The sequence below is a fragment of the Bos javanicus genome, chromosome 10 (genome assembly GCF_032452875.1).
Source record: "Bos javanicus breed banteng chromosome 10, ARS-OSU_banteng_1.0, whole genome shotgun sequence".
In the NCBI taxonomy this organism is placed as follows: Eukaryota; Metazoa; Chordata; class Mammalia; order Artiodactyla; family Bovidae; genus Bos; species Bos javanicus.
The window spans coordinates 3,005,408-3,026,056 of record NC_083877.1 but is presented as its reverse complement, the minus strand read 5'-3'; the positions used below and the strand labels follow the sequence as shown (position 1 = coordinate 3,026,056).

General features: G+C 42.0%; 1 protein-coding gene across 3 annotated transcripts in view; it reads right to left on the bottom strand.

Moving 5' to 3' along the window:
* KCNN2 (potassium calcium-activated channel subfamily N member 2) overlaps positions 1-20,649 on the bottom strand; it is a 508,283-nt gene that overhangs the window by 410,565 nt on the left and 77,069 nt on the right. The window lies entirely within an intron of this gene.

Genomic DNA, 20,649 nt, shown 5'->3' with positions numbered 1-20,649 from the left:
CCAGGGTAGAGTAACTGTCTTGGAGAAAGAGGAGAAAAGAGGAAGCCTCTCCCAGTACTGTGTGGGAAGAGACGCTGGTAACAGAGTATCTCAAGAGGAATTTAGCAATACATGAGCAACATACAGGTGGCTCCCCTGCCATATGGAATATGAGCAAAGACCTCCTCATGGATTATGTCCGTCCAATACAGGGCAGGGGCAAGAAGGTTGTATAGTTAGGGAGATATAGTTCTTAAATGGAGTCAAAGTGAGAAAATTAGATAAACTGCTTCTGTGTAATAACAAACTAGAAATATATTGGTTACCTCCTTAAGAAATGATTTAACAAATAGAATCAGTATGTATTTTTAACCATCAGCAAGATACCAACAAGTACCTCATAGAGTAAAGACACATATGATGGGAATAGGCATTGATAACCTGAAGAAATATGGTAATAGTGTTAAATGCTTGTTTTTTCTATAACTGGTAAGATCTTCATTCATTCACTTATAATCTGATTCTCCATATAAAGATCCAAATTTCTATAGCTAACCTGTGCAGTCCATGGGGTTGCAAAGAGTCGGACACGACTGAGTGACTAAGCACAGCACAGCGGCAGATTTCAGAGATCATAAAGCGACACCAGTGAGGTTACCAAAAGGATGAAGCCTCCCATGGCCCCTTTGGAAGCTACAGACTCGTATCTCAGTGACAAAGGCTCACAGAGAAGTGAGCAAACAGTGCGCTTGCTTTCCTGCACTTCTCTGGGGTTAGAGGGCCAGACAACATAAGGCATTGAGTTCCCCCAACGTTTCATTCCACAAACAAGTAATTACAAGGAACACTAAAATTACAAGGCAGTTTATCTAATTTTATCATTTTGACCAAAATAGCAAATCAAACCTAGTACCTGTGCAAAGTAAAATTCCTATTCCTATTGTGATCATAATGTTCAAGAAGATAGGTGAAAAGTAAAATGGCAGATAAATTACTTGGTACAAAAAGAATCATAAAAATAAAATACCTTGGGCTGTATTAGTCTATTCTCAAGGTTATGTTATACCTCTAGTGGCTCTAAAATAATGATAGAGGAATCTGTTCCAGAAATAAAAATGTATAACTAGAATCAGTTAGATTATAAATAAAAGGCTGAGATAATAATCAGACTCCAAATAATGCCTAAATGAGATAGAAGTTCATCAGCTATGCTTCTTAAATTCAGGCAGACAGTAAAACCACAAAGAAATGTTTTGTTTTGTTTTTTAGTTTTGAAATATCCTAATCAGTACTGAGCATCAAGGGATTATGAATAAAAGAATCTTGCTTTCTCACTTGGATCAGGGTATATAAAAAGTCCCTTTCAATAGATCATCAGTGCTCATGCATCTTTTAGAATAGTCTGATCACGAGTGAACCAAGTATGATCTTCTACAGTTATGGTCAATGCTTAGACTAGTTTGTGATGCAAAATATGCCAACTCATGCGAATTTCTCTAGCAAGCCATTTATCTTGCTTAATAAGTTATAAATTAAGATATTAAACAAGACCTTGAAAGTGAAAGTGAAGTCGCTCAGTCGTGTCCAACTCTTTGCGACCCTATGGACTGTAGCCTATCAGGCTTCTCCATCCATGGGATTTTCCAGGCAAGAATGCTGGAGTGGATTGCCATTTCCTTCTCCAGGGGATCTTCCCGACCCAGGAATTGAAACCTGGGTCTCCTGCATTGCAGGCAGACATTTTACCATCTGAGCCACCAGCAAAGCTAAACAAGACCTTATCTAAGACTAATTTTTATGGCGCTGCATGGGATGCTTTGCTATTAATCATTATGCTTCATTTCTGGTCCTTTAGCTATTTCCCTGCTAGCTCAGTTGGTAAAGAATCTGCCTGTAATGCAGGAGACCCTGGTTCAATTCCTGGGTCGGGAAGATCCCCTGGAGAAGAGATAGGCTACCCACTCCAGTATTCTAACCTGGAGAATTCCATGGACTGTATAGTCCATGGGGTCACAGAGAGTTGGACAGGAATGAGTGACTTTTACTTTTTGCTATTTCAATCTAGGCTGCCAGGCTCTATAAGACAATTCAAAATAATAATGAAATGGATAATATGCTTCTCTAAAAATCAAGATGCTAGAAATTAAGAATTACAGAGGTATATTATCCATACCTAGTTCCTTATTTTTATAAGGTGAAAAATTAAGTACATTGGGCAGAATATAAATATGTCATTGTAAGAATACTGCTTGGGAAACCATATAGGTTTTTCCATTTATTTCTGGATATTCACAGTATTATTTTTGACCTAGAAAATTAGTCACTCACTTGCCAGAGTCTGAAGCTTCTTCCAAACTGAGGTCAAACTCTCTGATCTATTCAAGGTGACTAGAGTAGTTGTATCAAAGCACTGAGCTTTTCTGAATGACTGCTGTACATGAACTTATATGAAAACCTGTGCCTCTACGAATACACAGTGTCTGTCTTTCGCATGCAGGGAATCGAGGTTCTCTGCATTTATACTTGGTTATAACTATATAACCAAGTAGACATTGGTTAATATGCCTGCAGGGACTGTGCTAGTTCTGGATTGTGAAAGACAAATTCTGCAAAGTACATTGCTTTCTTACATAGTGGGTAGAGATGAAGGGAAGCAAAGCTAGATGAGAGGGTCCAGGTGGACCACAGGCCCAGAAACAGACAAAATCTACATCCAACTCTGCAAGTCAGAAGCGGCAGCAAATCTACAAAGCTGAGATGGCAGAACAGTGTGCACACAGCCAAGGAATCAGAATTAGAGGATGGCAGTCCACCAGAAGCGAGCAGTAGCCTTAAATTTTGGTAGACAAGGAAGAGAAACCTGGATCCTGTCCAAGGAGCTCCGACAGGCAGAACCACAGCTTTCATTTCCTCCCATGGTCCTGTTTCCTGAATGAATTTAACAATTGCATGAGCCCACATTGCTCATCCTGCTTAAGTTCTGCTAGCACCTAAGTAACCAGGAAAGAAATTTAAGGAGTATATACCACTCTATTCTTGAAGAGACTGTAGATTTGAGGACATTTACACCAATTAAGCATGAACAACAAACATAAATTAGAGTGACTCATATAACTGTAAAACAAAAGAAAAAACATAGCATGTAAAACAGATTTAAAGTACATGTTTAGTAAACTTTATATCAGAAAAATAACAATTGTAAGCAGCAACAGCCTTGCATTCTTAAATGATGGCAGAAGCTGGTATACTAGACAAGAAGGCCAGAGGGGTGCCCCATGTAATTTATCAGTATGATGTATATGGCATAAATCAACAGCTCATACTTAGTGCTGTCTCCCCACCACCCGCTGCCAGAATGAATGGGCTGAGAACAAGAGTGGAGGTGGTAATGACTCCTCTCACCACTACATCTTTTTACCTAATTGAACAAGTTTGCACCTGATGCATTTGGAAGTCCTAGGGTCCACAGAAGCAGTGATTCTACCAGGAACCAACTTATATAAAACAAAATGGAAACAGAATGTCCCCTTCATCTTGGGTCCCTCATGCTACCAAGACAACAGTCTGAGAAGCAGGTGTCCACACTGGCCATGACTAGTGGGTTACTATCACACAGTGGAGGACTACCACACGATGGGATTCACTGGCTCATATCTGAGTTTCTCCTTATCGAGTATGTAGTGGTCAGTGAGAAACCAGAACCATCTAATATAAATAAGACCACGGAAGACTCAGATACTACAAGAATAAAGAACTGGGCCACCAATTAGGTAAAGAATATCATCCAGCTGTGTTTGTAGCAGGGTAGGAGAAACATGAAATGGATGGGAGGAAAAGACAGCTATGATTAAGAAGAAAGAACTTTGTATAACCAGCTACCAGGCTCAGGGACTTTAGCAGCTACATTTTGTTATTAAATTGTGTCTCTAGCCCTCTTTCCCTTTCTCTTCTTGCTATTTTCCATGAAGAGCATCAGTGGCACCTAATGTTTCAGGTGGGAGTCTGACCACTGGCATCATCCCTGAGTAAGAGAACTGAGGGGATTTCTTGCATCACGTTTGTTTCGGTTGTTTCGGTCAGAGGAAGGCACTAGAGTGGATGCTGACAGGCAGAAGGGTCTAGATGTGCTGGATACCTTTTAGTGCATCCTTATCTGCTCTCCATCTTCCTCCAATCTCTGTGCTGACCTGACATGTATGGACTAGTTCAAAGGGCTCTTTTACTCTGGATTCCAACTGAGGTTGGCTAATGCAGAGCCACAGCAGAGGTTAGGAAGGAACAAGGAGACTAAGGCCAAGTCACCCATTTTCCTTGTTCCCTTCCATGTCCCACAGTCAAAGGGTATTGCTACTCTTTCTATTAATGGCTCCTTCATCTCCTTCCTTCACATCTAGTACTAGCACTGATCTGCTACTGTTAAGCCAGGACACCAAACTCACACCTTTGCACGTTTTCCTGTCTTTAAATCCCCCTTGAATTATTTGGCTTTGAATGTGCCAGCTATTTTCAGATGTTTTAGACCCTGTCTAATACCAGCAAGACAGCACAATCAAAGATACTTTTTATTTAACTAGAAAACTGGAGTATTACTTTACAAGGGAGGGAAATTAAGTATTACTCTGTATCTGGAGTAAACTTGGGGGAATTAATTAACATAAGAAAGTTCAAATAAAACTTAGATTTACTAGAATTGTCTTTGAGGTTTTTTTCATTTGATTTTCTATTTTTAAGTATTAGACAGAAAATAACCTTAGTAAGGAATCCAGGCAGATTTAATGTTAAGTATCCCTTTGAGGGAAAGCAGGCAGATTTTAGACAAAGCACAGAGGCTTAAACTTGACATGAGTCCCAAAGAGAACATGAATCAATAGAATCACTGCTATGGGTTAAATTGTGTCTCTCCAAATGAAATGTTGAAACTGTAATCCCCAGTGCTTCAGGATGTGAAGTTAAATTAAGTAATTAGAGTAGGCCCTAATCAAATATGACTGGTGTCCTTATAAAGTTTGGAGAAATCTGTACACGGAGACCAACACACACAGGGGAGGCTGGTGTGACGAGATCCATGGGAAAAGGTCATGTGGAGACAGACGGCAGGAGTGATGCGGGTACAAGCCAAGGAATGCCTGGGGCCACCAGCAGCCGGCAGAGACAAGAAAGGATTTCATCACAAGGTGTCAGACGGAGAATGGCCCTGCCAGTACCTTGAGTTTAGACTTCTATCCGCAAAATGAAGAGACAATAAGCTGTTGCTCTAAGCCACGCAATTTGGGTACTTTGTTACAGCAGCTCTAGGAAACTGATACAATCATTTTTCATTTTCTGTGTTGAAAGCTCTAGCAGTACAAGTTCTGAATTTTAATTAGAAAAATAACAAAACTGTATCTGAATTACTCAGTCTACATATCCCACAGACAATTTTAACTGGGTTTAAATACACTTGAATTGTTACTTGAACTTCCAAATGTTTAAGCTGGTTTTAGAAAAGGCAGAGGAACCAGAGATCAAATTGCCAACATCCGCTGGATCATGAAAAAAGCAAGAGAGTCCCAGAAAAGCATCTATTCCTGCTTTATTGCCTATCCAAAGCCTTTGACTGTGTGGATCACAATAAACTGTGGAAAATTCTGAAAGGGATGGGAGCACCAGACCACCTCACCTGCCTCTTAAGAAACCTGTATGCAGGTCAGGAAGCAACAGTTAGAACTGGACATGGAACAACAGACTGGTTCCAAATAGGAAAAGGAGTACGTCAAGGCTGTATATCGTCACCCTGCTTATTTAACTTCTATGCAGAGTACATCATGAGAAATGCTGGGCTGGATGAAGCACAAGCTGGAATCAAAATTGCCAGGAGAAATATCAATAATCTCAGATATGCAGATGACACCACTCTTATGGCAGAAAGTGAAGAACAACTAAAGAGACTCTTGATGAAAGTCAAAGAGGAGAGTGAAAAACCTGGCTTAAAGCTCAACATTCAGAAAACGAAGATCATGGCATCTGGTCCCATCACTTCATGGCAAATAGATGAGGAAACAGTGGCTGACTTCATTTTGGGGGGGGGGGGGCTCCAAAATCACTGCAGATGGTGATTGCAGCCATGAAATTAAAAGACGCTTACTCTTTGGAAGGAAAGTCATGACCAATCTAGACAACATATCAAAAAGCAGAAATTTTGCCAACAAAAGTCTGTCTAGTCAAAGCTATGGTTTTTCCAGTAGTCATGTATGGATGTGAGAGTTGGGCTATAATGAAAGCTGAGCACCGAAGAATTGATGCTTTGAACTGTGGTGTTGGAGAAGACTCTTGAGAGTCCCTTGGACTGCAAGGAGATCCAACCAGTCCATTCTAAAGGAAATCAGTCCTGAATATTCTTTGGAAGGACTGATGTTGAAGCTGAAACTCCAATACTTTGGCCACCTGATGTGAAGAACTGACTCATTTGAAAAGACCTTGATGCTGGGAAAGATTGAAAGCAGGAGGAGAAGGGGATGACAGAGGATGAGATGGTTGGATGGCATCACTGACTCAATGGACATGAGTTTGAGTAAGCTCTGGGAGTTGTTGATGGACAGAGAGGCCTGGAATGCTGCCGTCCATGGGGTGGCAAAGAGTTGGACATGACTGAGCAGCTGAACTGAATTGAGCCCACCTCTCAAGTCTGGGGAAGTTATAAATATCTCTTCATGTCCACAGATGCAGACGTAGGATTTGAACCAGACACCCTGGGTCATAATATTGTACCTTTTCCACTGCTGTTTGGAGTCTGCCCTGGCTCTTCTGGATGGATCTATGACTTCAACAAGTGATTTAAGCCCTCTGAACCTCAGAATCCTTTTTAAAGAGTGAAGTGATAACATTTCCAAACTCACAGGATTCATATATGATTTCTTTTCATTACACACAAAGGATTTAAAACCAGAGCGAGCACATGGTAATTGCTCCACAAAGGCAAACCACTCTTAAGATGAGCCCATGCAGAGTCTGGGTTGACTTCAAGACTCTGCAGGTAACTATACTGCAAATACAGAGAAACAGAGAAACCATCAAAGGAGTGAGTCCTTCCCTTTCTGGGAAGCTGTAGAGTAGAAGATATAGGGAAGAGAAATGAACATCTTTGCTATTTATATCAAAATATACTTGGAAAGCAACACACCTACAATTCCATTTTCACTGTTTCACTCAGTTTTACACTAGCAATGTTCATTAGAACAAATTTTTAAATACATTAATCCTAATGTAACAGGATATAGAAATGGAAGTATTGATCTCAACTGCAGCTAAGATCCAGAGACAACACAGAGGAAAGAGGTCCTATCCTCCCAAGAAAGAGGCCAGATCACTTAGCAGGACTTTTAAAGAGTAGCTAACAGCTGTTTGTTGTCTGCCTAGTATCTATGATGAAAGTAGACTTCCCTGGCAACTCCATGCTTCCAATTCAGGGAGCAGGGCTTCGATCCTTGGTTGGGGAACTAAGTTCCCAAATGCCATGTGGCATGGCCAAAAAATATTTTTTTTTAAATTCCTGAGGTTAACATATTCTGTTAAGACACTACTTCTCCAGTATAAATAAATTAGAGCAAGATTCTAGGTACCCAAGTGCCCTTTCAGTTGCAGTCTCCTTCATTCATTCAGCAAATAGCTACTGCGGGCTCACTATGTCCCAGGCACTACTCCAGTACTGGGGATACAGCCGTAATCAGAACAGAAAAAAACTTCCTCCTCCAAAGCTTAAAGCTCGTGAAGGGGAAAGATAAAAAACAAGATATGTAAGTAAAATACGATAATACATGTGGTAATGCCGAAGAGAAAAATGAAGCAGAGGAAAACAAATAGATATTGTGTGTGTGTGTTGGAGGTGTGTGCCATTTTTGGCAATCAGAGAAGAAAAGCCACTTTGCACTGGAGAGATTGAAAGGAAGTAAGGAGTCAAACTCTGAGAAAGACATCCAGAACATGGGAGACGGTGATTACAGAGTCCCCAAGTGCTTGCTGAGGATCAGAGAGGAGGCCACTGCGACTGGGACAGAGAGAGCAAGGTGGAGAACAGTAGGAGATGAGTCCCAGAGGTAACTGTGGGTGGAACAAGGGATTTCTTTGAAGATATAAATTTTTATATAAAATTTTTTATAAAGGATAAAAAAAAATTTTTTTGGCCATGCCACATAGCATTTGGGATCTTATAGTTTATGTGTGCAATAATCTATATACTCCAAGGGCTTCCCTGGTAGCTCAGACATTAAAGAATCTTCCTGCAATGCTGGAGATCCAGGTTCAATGCCTGGGTCAGGAAGATCCTCTGGAGAAAGGAATGGCACCTATCAAGTCCCTTACTTCACTATTCACAGTAAATTCCAGGGGGAAGATGATGGTGTGTGTTTTTCAAATTGACATACAGTTGATTTACAGTTTCCCAGTGGCACAGTGGTCACAGAATAGGCCTGCCAATAAAGGAGTCTTTCAGGACACTCTGGTTCGATTTAGAGAAGGAAATGCCAACCCATTCCACTGTTCTTTCCTCCACAGACAGAGGAATCTGGTGGGCTATAGTCCATGGGGTCGCAAAGAGTCAGACATAACTGAGCAGACACATGTGCTTTGATTTGTAAGGCTGTATTAGTTTCAGGTGTACAACAGGGACTTTATATTCTTCATAGGTTATAATCAACTTAAAATTATTACAAAATACTGGCAGTATTCCATGCTCTGTACATTACATCCTTGTGTCTATGTTATATGAGTGGTTTGTACCTCTTAATCCTCTTCTTCTAAGTTTCCCCACCCCCAACACCTCTCCAGTGGAGACCACTGGTTTGGTTTTTACATGAGTTTGTTTCTATTATGCTATACTCACTCATGTTACTTTTAAGATTCCACATGCAAGTGAAAACATGCACTACTTGTCATTCGCATATTTTACTAAAGATAATACCCTCCAGGGCTATCCATGTTGTCACAAATGGCAAAATGTCATTCTTTTTTAAGGCTGAGTAGTATTCCATTCTATCTCTCTCTCTCTGTGTTAAGCTTCTCCTTTATCCATTCATTTGTTTATGGACACTTCCATTGCTACCATATTTTGCTATTATATATAATCCTACAGTGAACACTGGTGTGTGTGAACTTTTATGAATGGATATTTTCATTTTCGTCAGACAGAAACCCAGGTTCCAAATTTCTGGATCATATGATAGTTCTGTTTTTAAGATTTTAAGGAACCTCCAACACTGTTTTCCACAGTAATTTTACCAATTTACATTCACACCACCAGTGTACTGCAGTTTCCATTTCTCCACATCCTGGAAAACATCTATTTCATTCTGACGGGTGTGAGATGATACATCACTGTGGCCCTGCTTTGCATTTCCCTGATGATTGGTCATGTTCAGCCTCTTTCCATGTGGCCGTTTTCTGATCTGTATATCTTCCTTGGAAAAATGTCAGATTTTCTGCCCATTTTGCAGTTGAGCTGACCTTTTTGATATTGAGATGCAAGAACTCTTTATATATTTTGAATATTAACTCCTTGTCAGACATATAATTTGCAAATCTTTTCTCCCATTTAGGAGTTGGTTTTGACATTTTGTGGATGGTTTCCTTTACTATGCTACATTTAACTTCCTTTCTCTCTAGCTTTTGTGTATCTATTGCAGGTATTTTAATTTTGACTATGATCTGCCTCTTGAGAAATTTGTATGCAGGTCAGGAAGCAAAAGTTAGAACTGGACATGGAACAACAGACTGGTTCCAAATAGGAAAAGGAGTACGTCAAGGCTGTATATTGTCACCCTGTTTATTTAACTTATATGCAGAGTACATCACGAGAAACGCTGGACTGGAAGAAACACAAGCTGGAATCAAGATTGCCGGGAGAATTATCAATAACCTCAGATATGCAGATGACACCACCCTTATGGCAGAAAGTGAAGAGGAACTAAAAAGCCTCTTGATGAAGGTGAAAGTGGAGAGTGAAAAAGTTGGCTTAAAGTTCAACATTCAGAAAATGAAGATCATGGCACCTGGTCCCATCACTTTATGGGAAATAAATGGGGAAACAGTGTCAGACTTTATTTTTCTGGGCTCCAAAATCACTGCAGATGGTGACTGCAGCCATGAAATTAAAAGACTCTTACTCCTTGGAAGGAAAGTTATGACCAACCTAGATAGCATATTGAAAAGCAGAGACATTACTTTGCCAACAAAGGTTCGTCTAGTCAAGGCTATGGTTTTTCCTGTGGTCATGTATGGATGTGAGAGTTGGACTGTGAAGAAGGCTGAGCGCCAAAGAATTGATGCTTTTGAACTGTGGTGTTGGAGAAGACTCTTGAGAGTCCCTTGGACTGCAAGGAGATCCAACCAGTCCATTCTGAAGGAGATCAGCCCTGGGATTTCTTTGGAAGGAATGATGCTAAAGCTGAAATTCCAGTACTTTGGCCACCCCATGCAAAGAGTGGACTCATTGGAAAAGATTCTGATGCTGGGAGGGATTGGGGGCAAGAGGAGAAGGGGACGGCAGAGGATGAGATGGCTGCATGGCATCACTGACTCGATGGACGTGAGTCTGAGTGAACTCTGGGAGTTGGTGATGGACAGGGAGGCCTGGAGTGCTGAGATTCATGGGGTCACAAAGAGTTGGACACAACTGAGCGACTGATCTGATCTGATGATAGAGATTATATTTGTTGAGCTAAAACTATAAACCTGGTTTAAACTGACAGAAATTTAAACTTGTGTGGTTTCTCTGTCCAGTGTTTCTTAAAAAAAAGGTTGTCACTGTTCAATAATTACTTATGATCTTGGAGCAAAACTTCTTTTATGAAGAGTCATTTGAAGGTTATTATCTTTTTCTTTTATTTGAACATCAAACAACTATATGAAGTTATCCCTTTGGTAATTTCCATTTACTTACCATCTTGCCTCAGGTGAATTCTGTTGCTCAGTCTTGTCCAAATCTTTGGATTTGGACCTGCAGCACCCCAGGCTTCCCTGTGCATTACTAACTCTCAGAGTTTACACAAACTCATGTCCACTGAGTTGGTGATGCCATCCAACCATCTCATCATCTTCTGTCGTCCCCTTCTCCTCCTGCCTTTGATCCTTCCCAGCATCACCATCTTTTCCAGTGAGGCAGTTCTTCGTATCAGATGGCCAAAGTATTGGAGTTTCAGCCTCAGCATCATTCCGTCCAATGAATATTCAGGATTGATTTCCTTTAGCATTGACTGGTTTGATCCCCTTGCAGTCTAAGAGACTCTCAAGAGTCTTCTCCAACACCACAGTTCAAAAGCATCAATTCTTTGGCATTCAACTTTCCTTATAGTCCAACTCTCACATCCATACATGACTACTGGAAAAACCATAGCTTTGGCTAGATGGACCTTTGTTGGCAAAGCAATGTCTCTGCTTTTTAATATGCTGTCTAGGTGGGTCATAACTTTTCTTCCAAGGAGCAAGCATCTTTTAATTTCATGGCTGCAGTCACCATCTGCGGTGATCTTGGAGCCCAAAATAATAAAGCCTGTCATTGTTTCCACTGTTTCTCCATCTATTTGCCATGAAGTGATGGGGCCGGATGCCATGATCTTAGTTTTCTGATGTTGAGTTTTAAGTGTACTTTTTCACTATCCTCTTTTACTTTCAACAAGAGGCTCTTTAGTTCTTCTTTACTTTCTCCCATAAGGGTGGTGTCATCTGAATATCTGAGGTGTTTGATAGTTCTCCTAGAAATCTTGATTCCAGCTTGTGCTTCATCCAGCCCAGCATTCCTCATGATGTACTCTGCATATAAGTTAAATAAGCAGGGTGACAAGATACAACAGCCTTGATGTATTCCTGATCTGAAACCAATCTGTTGTTCCATGCCCAGTTCTAACTGTTGCTTCCTGACCTGCAGACTGATTTCTCAGGAGGCAGGTGAGGTGGCCTGGTATTTCTATCAGTTTCAGAATTTTCCACAGTTTGCTGTGATCCATACAAGTCAAAGGCTTTGGCATAGTCAATAAAGCAGAAATAGATATTTTTATGGTATTCTCTTGCTTTTTCTATGATCCAGCGGATGTTGGCAGTTTGATCTCTGGTTCCTCTGCCTTTTGTAAATTCAGCTTGAACATCTGGAAGTTCACGGTTCATGTATTGTTGAAACCTGGCTTGTAGAATTTTGAGCATTACTTTACTAGTGTGTGAGATGAGTGCAACTGTGTGGTAGTTTGAACATTCTTTGACTTTGCCTTTCTTTGGGACTGGAATGAAAACTGATCTTTTCCAGTCCTGGCTCACTGCTGAGTTTTCCAAATTTATTGGCATAATGAGTACAGCAATTTCACAACATCATCTTTTAGGATTTGAAATAGCTCAACTGGAATTCCATCACCTCCACTAGCTTTGTTCATAGTGATGCTTCCTAAGGCCCACTTGACTTCACACTCCAGCATGTCTGGCTCTAGTCTAGGGATCACACCATCATGGTTATCTGGGTCCTGAAGATCTTTTTTGTATAGTTCTTTAGTGTATTCTTGCCACCTCTTCTTAATATCCTCTGCTTCTGTTAGGGCCATACCGTTTTTGTCCTTTATTGAGCAAGCCCATCTTTGCATGAAAAGTTCCCTTGGCATCTCTAATTTTCTTGAAGAGATCTCTAGTCTTTCCCATTCTATTGTTTTCTTCTATTTCTTTGCATTGATCACTGAGGAAGACTTTCTTATCTCTCCTTGCTATTCTTTGGAACTCTGCACTCAAATGGGTATATCTTTCCTTTTCTCTTTTGCCTTTCAGTTCAGTTAAGTTCAGTCACTCAGTCCTGTCTGACTCTTTGCAACCCCATGAACCGCAGCACACCAGGCCTCCCTGCCCATCACCAATCCTGGAGTTTACACAAACTCATGTCCATTGAGTTGGTGATGTCACCCAACCATCTCATCCTCTGTCATCCCCTTCTCTTTTTGCCCTCAATCTTTCCCAGCAACAGCGTCTTTTCAAATGAGTCAGCTCTTTGCATCAGGTGGCCAAAGTATTGGAATTTTAGCTTCAACATCAGTCCTTCCAATGAACACCCAGGATTGATTGCCTTTAGGATGGACTGGTTTAGGTCATACCTGAATGGTCTAGTGGTTTCCCCTTCTTTCTTCAGTTTAAGTCTGACTTTAGCAATAAGGAGTTCATGATCTGAGCCACAGTCAGCTCCCAGTCTTGTTTTGCTGACTGTATAGAGCTTCTCCATCTTTGGCTGCAAAGAATAAAATCAATGTGATTTCAGTATTGACTTTCTGGTAATGTCCACATGTAGAGTCTTCTCTTGTGTTGTTGGAAGAGGATGTTTGCTATGACCCATGTGTCCTCTTGTCCTTTTTTACGGTAAGCATCTTAGCAGATCAAACTAACAGGAAATGAAGGAATATATACCTACAGCATGTTGTTCACAAACTACAATATTCACAAAGTGTTTATGACATCTTAACTACCATGATACAGACTTTTCAGTATAAAAGAACACTTTCATTGCAAAAACTTGGGAAAGAAAGAATGCAGATAAGGATTTGACGACTTGAACGACCAGCTTTGTGACTGACAAGACCTGGTGTGGTCAAAAATTCTGATTAGTAAAAACAAGTAGAAAATAAGGAACCAGGGTAACGTTTTACAGGTATTTATCATGAACCGGAAGTAGGCGTGCATACAGTAGAAGAAACACAGCAGAGTGGCAGGAATCCCTGAGTGTTCAGAAACCAAAGACTAAAAAAGAACAAGGCCTAAAACAACATGAGGGAAATTCTGATTTGACGAAAAGACCTTAACTCCTTAAGTACTGCAACTCAGTATAGGTGAAGCTATGCGAAGAATGCATCTGCTTCCTTTGAGTATATGCAGACCTCCAAGCAAAGAGGAACAATGAACAAGAGAATAACAAGAGCTTGCAAATGTGATTAAAAAATCTTTCAAGAATTATTTGGAAAATTACAATGAATTAGAGATATAACAGATCTCTAAACAAAAGAAAACATGGCCTCAATTAAAAAGAGTGCTGCCTGGTTCACTTAGAATCTAAATTTATCTTTGTATTGCATTGTCGATTTTAAGCCATCTCTCTCATGTTGTTCTCTGTTCCATAAGTCTGCTCTGCAATGGATGGACACATCTCCTCAAAAGTTCTTATTACTAGTTGCAGAAAAAGCTGTGTTTCCATATACACCTGTATTTTTAAAATACAGGAATTTTACCTTCCATTTAAGAGCTTAATTTTATCTAACATTCTTAAATAGCTGCTTCCACTTCTCTTTCAATATCTGTGCCCATCAGGCTTCTCTTCTATGCCCCCTCACTGCCCTGACTTTTTTTTCCTCTCCTTGCTGAGAAGTTTTTGTTGTTCAATCGTTCAGTTATGCCCGACTTTTTGAGACCCTGTGGACTGCAGCATGCCAGGCTTCCCTATCCTTCCAGAGTTTGCTCAAACTCATGTTCATTGAGTCAGTGAGGCCATCCAACCATCTTATCCTCTGTCACCCCCTTCTCCTTCTGTCGTCAATCTGCCCCAGCATCAGGGTCTTTTCCAATGAGTTGGCTCTTCACATCAGGTGGCTGAAGTAGGGGAGCTTCAGCCTCAGCATCAGTCCTTCCGATGAATATTCAGGGTTGATTGTTGAGAAGTAGGATGCTTCTTATTTCTCTTTTTATTGGGGAAGGTAAATTCCAGCTTTGAGTCTGAAAATAAAGTTGCTCTGTCGTGTCCAACTCTTTGAGACCCCATGGACTGTAGGCCAGGCTCCTCCATGCATGGGATTCTCCAGGGAAGAATACTGGAGTGGGCTGCCATCTCCTTCTCCAGGGGATCTTCCTGATCCAGGGATTGAACCCGGGTCTCCTGCACTGCAGTCAGACGCTTTACCATCTGAGCCACCAGGGAATCCCATAAGCTCAACACAAATCCTCCAATGGGCAGTGCAGAGAGCTTATTTCCTGTGTACCACCAATAAATTACCCTGCCCAAGAGGGCCATCCCTAGGGCATGAGAGGCTCTTGGCAAATAACTTTGTGGTATCCTTCTCTAAAATGGTTAACGCTGGCAATTTATTTCTAAGGTGTAAAACAGAACTTATGGGCTCAGTCATAATGATTTTTTTGATGAAGAGATAGATAATGGGTGGAGTAGAGATGCATATTAGCTTATTTTCTTAGTGCCCATGTACTAACTTTTCCTGTTTGGGCCCAGGAATCAGTAATGTGTGTGTCTGTCACTCAGTCATGTCCAACTCTTTGAGACCGCATGGACTGTAACCTGCCAGGCTCCTCCATCCATGAGATTTTCCAGGCAAGAATACTGGAGTGGGTTGCCATTTCCTTCTCCAGGAGATCTTCCTGACCAAGAGACTGAACCCGGGTCTCCCACATTGCAAGCAGAATCTTTACCATATGAGTCACCAGGAGGAATCACCAACACATGTTCTTTATTGTCACATGCATCATTCCTGGCTAATTTCTTATCACCCACTGGGAGAAAAAGGTAGCATGCTATTATTACTCACAGTGCCATGGCTCTTCAGAACCTTTTATATTTTTTAAAATGCAGGGCTTCTTGCCTCTGAAGTTTCTTTCTTCCACTTATTTAATGCTGGTTACTTCATTACTCCTGACACTATATCATCCATTGTGCTGCCCACGAATACTGGCTCCTGATGACTCTCACAGAAATTTTTATTGTGCTTCACTTCTAGTGTCCACAAAAAGAAGTCTTACATAAAAGATGCAGAGAAATGCAAATGATAATTTGTTTTCTGATCATGTAATCTGGGGCCTCCCAGGTAGCTCAGCTGGTAAAGAATCTGCCTGCAATATAGGAGACCCCAGTTCAATTCCTGGGTCAGGAAGTTCCCCTGGAGAAGGGATAGGCTACCACTTCAGTATTCATGGGCTTCCCTCATGGCTCAGATGGTAAAGAATCCACCTGCAATGCAGGAGACCTGGGTTTGATCACTGCATAGGTAAGATCTCCTGGAGGAGGGCATGGCAACCCATTCCAGTATTCTTGCCTGGAGAATTCCCATGGACAGAGGAGCCTGGTGGGCTACAGTCCATGGGGTTGCAAACAGTCAGACACAACTGAGTGACTAAGCATAACACAGCACATATTAAATTTACTGTACATAACTGTATGATATAAATATAGAACAATGCATCCTCCAATCCCATTTCTACTCTGAACGCTTTAAAACATCACCAGAGCTTTCCCAGAGTGTACTGATCTCACCTCTGTCTTTTACACACTGTCACAAGTGGGGAAGACAACAGAAGTACCTGCCTTAGGGTAAGGAAGGCCTCTCCCTTGTCCAGCAACCTGGGAGAGCATGACATCAGCATCTTGATCAGAGACAGGAGCGGATACCATATGGAAGGGTTCACTGGCACTACAGAGCAACAGCCTCAAAATGCCCAAGCAGATAAAGGCACAACTTCCCTCTAGGGCAAACCACTATGTAGTAGGGAGCCTATGGAGGGGTGGAGCAACTTTTCTGGGTGCCAGAAGGAAGGGGTCAGGGATAAAGAATATCTGCCTCCAAACCTGCGTACTCGGGTGCTGGAGACTGGAAGTGATCCTTTAGCCATGACATGGACAAGCAAGAGCCAACACATGGGTCTAGATACATGACTCAAGCTCAAGAGATAAAGGTGGCCTGAAGGTACTCCCAAGGCCTAAACTTGTTCTATGTCCAACATGCATGAAAGCTCTTCAAAATGATCTCTATGTGAGCTCCATTCAGACATCCCAATCTTGTGTGAGATAACAAAAATATACTACACTGCACTGGCCAGCAGGAATAATCATCCCCCCAGGCTACCCTTCTGGATCAGGGCCCATTCATATGAGCCCTGCTACCACAAGGTCCTGAGATGATTCCACAGGTGTAAGTGCCACAGTGCCTCCGGATATCTGGTCAACCCATCACATAAGGTAGAGAGCTGCAAGCACTCCCCCTGAGAGAAAGTGAGACTGGGGCTCACTGACGTGCCAACCAGGCTCAGGGTGCTCTGGGTGGGCAGCACTCAAAGCCCCCAGAACAAACATTTAAGGGGCGGTCAGAACATTTCAAGGACAGTACAGTCAGGGCACAGGGGCCTGGGACAAGGACCCCACTTGCTCAAATGTAAGGACAGTATTGCCCCAGATGCAGCAACTCATACTTTTAACTATCACACATCCAGAATGACACTGTACATACACCTGTAACTTATATCTCCTAGTTGATGTCAAACTAAATTTAATTCATATGTATTTCTTGACACTCCACCAAACGGCAAGATGTTTCACAATCTAAACATGGAAAATAATTATCACTTAGTCTGTTTTACTTCACTACTGATGAAACCAAAGCCACTCACTTGCCATTTCCCCTCGACCTCTTCACCCCAGCACTCACTCTATACCACTAATCAGGTTCCCAAAGTATAAGGTGGTGGTGGTGGTTGTTCAGTCTCTCAGTCTTGTCTGACTCTTTGTCACCCCATGGACTGCATTCTCAGCTAGACCCTGTGAAATAGCCTTGATTTCCTCAGCACAGTGTAAGGTATCACTCACCAGCAGTGCTCAGTCAATACTTTCCAGATAAATGATCAAATTTCTATAACATGGATACGACTCTGAGAGTTCACTTAGCTCAGCTCAACATTGCACAGTGGTGATGATACAGCAAAAGTTTATGACATTATGAACGTGAAAACTAGATCTCACAACCTAAAGAACCCTGAAATAAGAGCCTCAGCACTGACCTCAGTGATGGGATAAACAAACAGGCAACTGTGATCACTCCAATGTAATCCTATTAATCACAACAGCCCAGAATAAAAGAGGAGGAAACCATGAGGACTGCAGCAGGCACACTAAATTACCTTCCTCCACCACTGTCAACAGGAGGAAACAATTCATCATATTGAAGCCTGAAGCGCGTTTTCCACATGAAAAATGAACTTAAACATAATTTAATGAAACCTCAGAACACAGGTTCATTTCCATAATATTTGGGTATTTTAAAACTCTATACAATTCTCTGACTAAATGATGATCAAAGACCACAGTGCTACCCTAAATGAAGTTCATTTTAAAATAGCTACTTTTGACCTTTACTGGCATGGAGTCCTTATATACTCTTTCTTGAATAAACAAACAGCTTTGCCACTGTGTACGTGTTTTTGCTTTTGGGGACTTTCCATTTTCCAATGGAAATGGAAATTATGGCAATTATCTGCAGCAGCTCAACTGTCCTCAAACCCTATACTAAACAGCTCCACCTCTTCATCAGCAAGGCCACCTATCATTTTGCTTCATATTGAAGTCTTTTTGGAGCTTTATGATAGATTTCAAGGACGATTTCTGCTATTCTCAAAAACTGGAGCAAATGTATGTTGTTTAGAAAAATTGGAGAGGAAAAGGTACCTCAATCCATACCAAGAGCTTTTTAGAATATGCATATATTAAATTGAGCCTTGAGCAGAGGGGAGTTATGACCGGTCATAGAGGAGGAAGGGGGGAGATTAGAATGCCCGAGACACAGAGTGGAAAATAGAGAGGGGCGTGAGGGACAGGAAGCCAGATGTTCCCATGGGAAGTGAGGACACCATTATCCAGAGCCTGGAAAAGCTGGTCTGGATTTCTCTTAACAGACCAAGGTCATACAGTAGGTATGAATGGATGACTTTTCTTCACATATCCGCATTTCCAGCAACATAAGTATGTGCGTGTCGATTTGAGTGTTACTGTTGGTATGTTAATGTGCTGTGAATGGCTGGGGAAGATGGCGGATGGGGGATGAACTCCAAGGGTCTCCCCACAGCGTCCAGGCTCCTGGAATTCATGAGTTAATGGTTTGCCTTTTTACCAGGCTGGGGAAACTCTACGAAGCAAGCCCTGCCCTTGACAGCTCTCTAGCTCCACAGCTGTACAACTGTGCCAGCTTGGCTAGGACTGTTGGGCAGCTCTGTGTGTCACAGTGCAGGGCCAGCCTCTTCTCCTCATGGCAGTCATGTCTGATCTGCTCCAGCCTCTGCCACTGACTAGCTTTGTGACTTCAGGCAGGTCCCTTCACTCCCCCACCGCCCAGCTTCTTTCCTCAGCACTGAGACTGGTAGCAGTGTGACAGCACCATCTACAGAGGTGAAATGATGTAACATGTGGAAAACATGGGGCAGAGTGCCTTGCCCAGCATGAGGCCTCAGTGAATGCTGACAATGTTGCTATTTGCAGTTTTGGTTCCTGTGGTTCTTCCAATGCAGAAAGCTTCCCTTCCTCTTCACAGTGGCATCTCTCAATGTTCCCACTCCTTTCCTCAAGCCCCCAGGGGCTGTCTCTTTTCTGGATGCCTAGGTCCACACAGGCTAACAGATGCTTCAGAGGTGTCCAGTCATCTCACAGGCAGGTTGTTGTCCCCTAAGAGCATGTTGCTGCTATGGAAGAAACAGTGCCCTGAGCACTGGCACGGGCTACTTCCAAGTGTCAGATGGTTGGGACACTCACCATATTTACTACAAGAAGAAGAAAGCCTGAGGCATTCAGAGGGTTGTGAAAGCTGTCAGAATGGGTTAGGTAGGAGAAGGGCTAAGATTCAGGATGCCCTACATAAGCCTTGTTCAAATGGTTCTTGAAACTGTCAGAGTGGTCATAGCCAGTACAGGTGTGAAAGTGACCAGGTTAGAGAGTGACCAGGTTAGAAAGTTGGGTCCTAGGCATGCAGCTCTACAGCTACTTTTAAGCAAGCTTTTCTAACATGCCTAAGTCATGTCCCAACCTCTCCTATACAAATCAAGCCAGAAATTAAATGCCCCTCTTAGCGGTATGTGCTCATGCTTTATACCCCCATTGTTTCTCAGGCTGAATGTCTACCACTGTGAAGGTCATGGAGCCCTACTAGCCCTCTTAGAAGCAGAGAAGGTAATAAGAGACTGTTATTAAACAAGAGATGTCTGCCCCTCTCCTTACAGGGCCTCATACGCACGAAAGCAGATGGCGATTTTATGATGAAGCAAACCAACTGGCGAGTAACTATCCAGGAAAGCAAAAGATGAAGACATATCCTCATCTCTAAAATCCAAGAAAAATTCTTTAAGCAGCACTAGTAAATTGACAGTTGTTCAAAACCAAAGTCACATACTGAAACAAAACGGAGGGCCCCACAGGGGCCCTCCCCAGAACCAAAGTTCCTGTGTGTGCCTGGCTTCTTATTTGTAGGAGGCAAATAAATAAATAAATAAACCTTCAGCCACCACAGCCTTCCCAGAGGTCCAAAGAGCAGACTCAAGCAGTTAATTATCAGGATGATAGAGTCCCAGGGCTTCTAGTTCCTTCTAAAGGACAGTACACAACAATCTGCTGTATACTTTTGAGTTGTTTCTGCAGAAACCAAAACCCCCCAAGCAGGTGGAGGATGGGAATGACATATTGACCACAAGCACACAGAACCCAGACTAGTCAGAACCCGAAGGCTGAGAGTCCAGAAACATCACACACCCTTCCACCCTCCCCACTAATTTAGACTTTAATCCTTATCTAAAAGCCATTGGACATTTGGGGGTCTTCTGAGCACAAGCTGCCCATTCTCCTTGCTTGCCCTTTGCAATAAATCTTTCTGTAACCAAGACTCCGATGTTCTGGCTTGCTTGGCTTCACTGTGTATCCAGTACATGAACTCA